The following is a 6,182-nucleotide window of genomic DNA, read 5'->3' as shown; positions in this document are numbered from 1 at the left end:
TCGTAGCCCCACGCGAGTGCTCCACTAGCTAGTCGTACTGTGTATATTTAAGGAAAATGGACCTTTTACAACCGGATCACAATCGGAGAAAGTATCAGGAGACATGTTTTATCATCATTACCTCCAGATATGACTGTTCTTTTATCGGAGTGGTTAACATTCGAGGTATGTTGTAGCATCATTAAATATTTTTTATACCTACAGCATTCATATTATTTAAATACCTATCTATAATCTCAAGACTAATAAAGATACTTATTTTACCTTCACAGCTATCATCTCATAGCCATGTCTGTGGTGCGTGTTATGACAAGATATCAAGATGTCTTGCAACGAATTTCAGGGAAAGACAACTCGGTCATATCAATCTTTGTTATGGCTGTGGTAAATCAGTTACACATGCCAAAAAACACGAAATTCTGGAGGGAAGCCCTCTCGCCTCAGTTGTATCACTGTGGCAGTACTTACATGATGACATGTAAGTAGTACGTTTTTAAATATCTACATGTGGATAATTGTTACAGTTTTAATAGTGTAGTCAATACATTAAATAATTTAAACTTATTTGAAGTTCTAATTCAAAATGTAACAGGCGAGTCAATATAGTTACTATAAAGTAATATTTAATGCTGATTTAATATTAATTATTATTAATGAGGAATATTTTCAATTAAGAATCAGTTAGGACAAGCCTTTACTTGCCTTATTTAGATAACTAGTGATTTACTCTGACTCCACATGGATTTTACAAATCTTTGGAACTCTCTGTATTTCTATGCTATAATATGGATGTATTATATACTTTCACCTTCCACATTAATCACTCTATATATTGGTAAAAACTGTATGAGTATCTGTTTGATTGACAGAGATGAGACGGGGTATTTTATTTTGTAATATGTGTCTTGCTTTGATGTTGGCAATAAAATAATAATATTGTTATGTACATACATTTCAGTTTACAAATATAGAAAGTTAAGCTATTGATTGTCAAGTGTGAGTGGTATTAGTTTCATCTTTTTTTTTCAGGTTAGAGCAGCCAACTTGTTATGTCATGGTTGTTACATGAGAGCTAACAGAGAAGTGAGCCGAAGAATTATTACTGATTCCAACCGTTTTGACGCCTTAGAAGATCACCAACCTGATCAAAATATCCAAATACCAATTCCTCCACCACTTGCCCCACAACTTCATCTTGGCCCAGGTCAAGATGTTTCATCAATTGCCCTACCTAATTATAGATGTTGTGCTAATACATCTAGGCGATGCATATTTGATGGATGTCAGCAAAGTGCAGATTATTTTGTGCCTACTTTAATTAAATCAGCCTTCCTGTTTTATAATAAGCTTTATGCGCATTCTAATGAATGGGAGTTATTATTACAGAATTCAAGTTTGACAAATACTTTCGCAGCACTTGAAATTGAAGGAAATCATCCTCTTCTATTAAGAGGACGTATTAAATCGAGACATACGTCCAGGCGTGAATATTACACATATTTTTTATAAACGAGCTTCCCTCATTTGAAGACCAACCTAGAAATGGTATTGGTGTAATTGTGTATCTGGCAACCAGACTGTTGGATGTTGTGCTCACATTATGACAATTCCTTTTTACTTGGTATGGACGAGATACCAAGAAGCTGTCTTTTCACCAGCCGCGTTTTATAATGTTTCATTAAAATTAAATGTTTCAACAATTTAATTTCTTTTATTTGCTGTCTAATCCAAAATGTTATCAGTAGAATAACATTGTGTAATATTGTTCTAACCTCCAATCAATTAGATTTACTCAAATTGAAAAATAATGCTGCTCTCAGTGTTCAAGTGATTGTATTATGAATATTAAACGTCTAGATTAAATATTTATATACCAGGAACATAAAAGTGCTTTAACCATAGTTTAACTTTCAACCTAACCTTACTTAACTTTCAACCTTCATAACTCTTGTCAGCGACTGCTGAGCAAAATAAATCTTTTTTATTCTTGTTTCTGACGATGTTTACTATTAATTGACGTAGATTTTATTCGTGTACATGCTGGGGCACAGGTTCATACAATTTTCGGCTATGTCCTTTCATTTAAAAACTTTTCAGGAGTAATAGTAAAACTTTGAGGGGTTATTTTATATTTGACTATTTTGTTTTTAAAAGCACAAGCTATTATACGAATATTATCAAATTGAGTTTTTATGAGGTTATTACATTTATGAATGTTGGTTTTTTTGTGAGAAGAATAATTGTGAACGTTAATATTACAAGCTTGACAGAAAAACATTTTGGATAATTTCAGAAAAGCTTTAGGTAGGTATTTCTATTTTTTCTTAATCAGAATTTTATATAATTTAATTTTGTATTGTTTTTATTTTTAGGTTTTAATTTAGTTTTTTAAATTTTATCTACTAAGTAGATTCTGTAAGAAAATACATGTAAAATTATTATTGAATCTAACTTATTTATATTTTTTAATTATATTGTCTTTTTTTATCTAACAAATAGATTCTGTAAGAGAGCAATGCATTTATTAATTGTTGGGTTATAATCTATACTAATATATAAAGCTGAAGAGTTTGTTTGTTTGTTTGTTTGAACGCGCTAATCTCAGGAACTACTGGTCCAAATTGAAAAATTCTTTTTGTGTTGAATAGACCATTAATCGAGGAAGGCTTTAGGCTATAAACCATCACGCTGCGACTAATAGGAGCGAAGATACAATGGAAAATGTGAAAAAAACAGGACGGTTATAAATCATAACTTAAATCTTCTTCTACCCACGGGAACGAAGTCGCGGGCAACAGCTAGTATGGTTATAAAATTTGTATAGTATTGATAATATGGCTCAATATAAAATAATGTCAATTAAAAAATTAAAACACATTAAACAATTAAAAATGATTTTGGGGGTACAAAATTGGCTGGATGGAGGAGAAATCCTCTTTAACTGTTCCAACCAACTGAGTAATCGCCTTCCAAGTTGGACTATCGTCATTCACTGCTGTTTTAAAACATAGCAGTGAATGTTTCCAACGGTCAGTTGAAATAGCCTCCAACTCCTTGCAATTCGAGATGCGGACCTCAATATAAAATTCTCCTCGTCTTGTAGGGTCACTTTGGATAGTGTAACCAGAACCCACTCGCCGAGATAGATAGCTCTTCAACTTTGCTGCTCGAATTGGTTCACATGACTCTTCCTCCTGGAAACAACAAAATAATAAACATTAGTCAATGTAACAAATCAATGTCTCGAAATAAATACCTAATTTTACCATAATTTAATGATTCATGGTAATAGACAGACCCAATTAATGTATTGGGCACAAACCGACGATTATTATTTTGATAATAATAATAATATCTCTGGATATAAGCATTCATAATTTTTTAAATGTATTTATTTCGGCTTAGCATATATAAATTAAATCTTATAGATCTTAAAAAGTATAAACCGCTCGAAACTCCTTTGACAAATTTTAAGTTATTAGGTAGATGCAAACTTTTGATAACATTCATAACATCGTCCTTTTTTCCGTACAGTTAAACCTCTTGCATCTGCTATAAAATTGTTCTACAAAGTTGACCTAATTACACTTGGTTAGACTTCATACTTATTAGTAGTAACTATGCTTTACACCACCACATAAAAATACATTGTTTTTTTTTTCTACATTAATTATTAAATAACATTAAATTCACCTCGGAATCAGGGATGATGGATCGTTTTCTCGTCCTTTTATCAGATGTACTCTAAGAGGCAGGCGCAGTCGGAAGATCAGCCTCTGATTTAGACTCACTTCCGGCAGCAGTCGAAAACAGCTGTTCTTGCACTCGTTTTTTTTTTATTTTCCCTTCGGCATTGACGGCTTAGATGTCAACGGCTTATTTGAAGGCTTCCGCTTTTGTGATATAGGGATCACTTCACTGTCGGAGTCAAATGGATTGGAAGACCTGAAATAAAACAAAATTATAAAACATTGAAAAGCAGGTCTACTTACAAATTCATTTGTTTACAACTGTAATCACCCCTCCCACCCATTCATGATAATATTAAACCCTCTGACCACTCAAGCTATTTTCCTGCCTGGGAATCGAACTCATAGAATCTCTCTCACTAAATACACTCGCGACCTCTGAGCTCATGAGACGCGGTCACACCCATATGTACAGTGTATGTACACAAAATTGATAGAGTTAAATGACACGTACATACTTACTGTTTTTATTTATTAAACACACTGATTAAACAATGTAAATCAATATAGATATAACTGCAGAATGCACTGTTAAAAATATTCTGTGAGATGATCCTGAATGACACTGATTTTATACCCCCAAATAATAAAACGGTATACACACTTGAGAAATGATAATTAGTTATAGTGTATTTAAAATAAGTCATACATGCTGGCATACACTTTTAATCCTTATGCATGTAGTACATTAGATTTATAATCACTTATTTATTTAAACATCATTATAACTTCGCCTTTACTTTTCATTTAGGAGGATATATTATACGGCGGCGCCACACTGTCGGTGAAAACTGAGACGAAATTTTTTAAAGTCAATCGTATGTACTTGCATACAAATGGTTATTTCATATTGACATTGAAATTGACTTTTATAAATTGAACTCCGAAATATTTTATTGATAAAACGTAAAAAAATATATTTTATGCAAATAAAACGTTGTTAAACAGAACGTGGTTCCTAAAAATTGTATCGTTTTGAAGCCTGTTATAGTTTATTTAGTATACGTAGGAACATAAAGTGAAAATCCTAAATATAAAATTAATTAATACCTAAATAATATTAAAATTATCTGTATAGTTTAATATGGAGATATTGTGTTTGTGTTCAAATTTATAGCACTTATATATTTTAAGTTCATATTTTAGAGTCAATAGTATTTAATATAATGTGTTCATACGTTGTCTGTTAAATAGATGCTCAAGCACCGCATAATTGTTCAGTAATAATGAAAAAATAAATATGATAATCGAAATAAATATACAAATTAAAATGTTATCTATATATCTTCTATACTCTATACTTATAATAAATCTGTAGAGAGGTCAATTCTGTACATAAAATATATTTAAAAAATAACTATCAAGGGGTGGTTAGGGATCGCTACTGATGCCAAAAATGCAATCAGTAAAATTTTTGTCTGTCTGTCTGTCTGTCTGTCTGTCTGTCTGTCTGTATATTCGTTATAGAAACAAAAACTACTCGACGGATTTTAACGAAATTTGGCACAATTATTCTTCATACTCTTGGGCAGGTTATAGTATACTTTTCATTACGCTACGACCAATAGGAGCAGAGCAGTGAAGGGAAATATTGGGAAAACGGGGTAAGTTACTCCATTTTTTAAGCTTCCGTCACGTGTGCAGGCTTATAGGTTAAAGCTACATAGAAATCATGTATGACGGAAATATTCTCCCTAAAATTATATAAAAAATATTCCTCGACAGCATATGTCTAACTTTTATGGTTGACTCACAATAACACGTGAAACTCCCGATAGCTTAGCAATTCGGAGATTTCTGATTGTATTTGTCTACTCTAACGTTTACAACACTATCACTCATCCCCAATTAAAAAAGTTAACATTATTACCTATTCAATAAAAAAAGAATCATGTAAATCGGTGTAGAAACACCAAAGTTATACATGAAATAATAAGAAATCGCGCGTGAATACAGAGTCATGCTATAAGGATTATTTTTGTGTATCGGTTGCCGCGCTCGACGCGCGTCGTGGCGGGAGGTATAAAAAGGCGGGGGGTCCGCGCTCGAGCGTCATACAATATTTGGCTGTTGATGCGAATAGACGTTCAGACTGTTCGACCTTATTGACAATCAATAATTGTTATTTGCAAACCGTGCTTATCAGCACGACTTTTAGTCTTTGAATAGTTTATTTTTAGAATTGTTTTGTTGTTAGTTTATATAATAGGTATTAGATTAATAGTATTAGTAGTAGGTACACCTATTAGTTATTTTGGTAGTGTTTAATTGTATTAATAGTTTATTTTCGTAATTGGTAGTGTTTAATTATATTAATAGTTTATTTTCGTAATTTGGTAGTGTTTAATTAAATTAATAGTTTATTTTCGTAATTGGTAGTGTTTAATTAAATTAATAGTTTATTTTCGTAATTGGTAGTGTTTAATTATATTA

At 31.8% G+C, this 6,182-nt stretch overlaps 1 long non-coding RNA gene across 1 annotated transcript; it reads left to right on the top strand.

The window, feature by feature from the left end:
- The first annotated feature begins 276 nt into the window (after window positions 1–276).
- On the top strand, window positions 277–1,702 carry LOC113505337. Its single transcript, XR_003401620.1, has 2 exons — window positions 277–478; window positions 1,030–1,702. It is a non-coding gene; the product is annotated as an uncharacterized LOC113505337 (long non-coding RNA).
- Window positions 1,703–6,182: the final 4,480 nt, after the last annotated feature.

Source organism: Trichoplusia ni, chromosome 25, assembly GCF_003590095.1.
Source record: "Trichoplusia ni isolate ovarian cell line Hi5 chromosome 25, tn1, whole genome shotgun sequence".
In the NCBI taxonomy this organism is placed as follows: Eukaryota; Metazoa; Arthropoda; class Insecta; order Lepidoptera; family Noctuidae; genus Trichoplusia; species Trichoplusia ni.
Note: the sequence above shows the minus strand (reverse complement) of the source record. Positions and strands in the feature narration are given on the sequence as shown.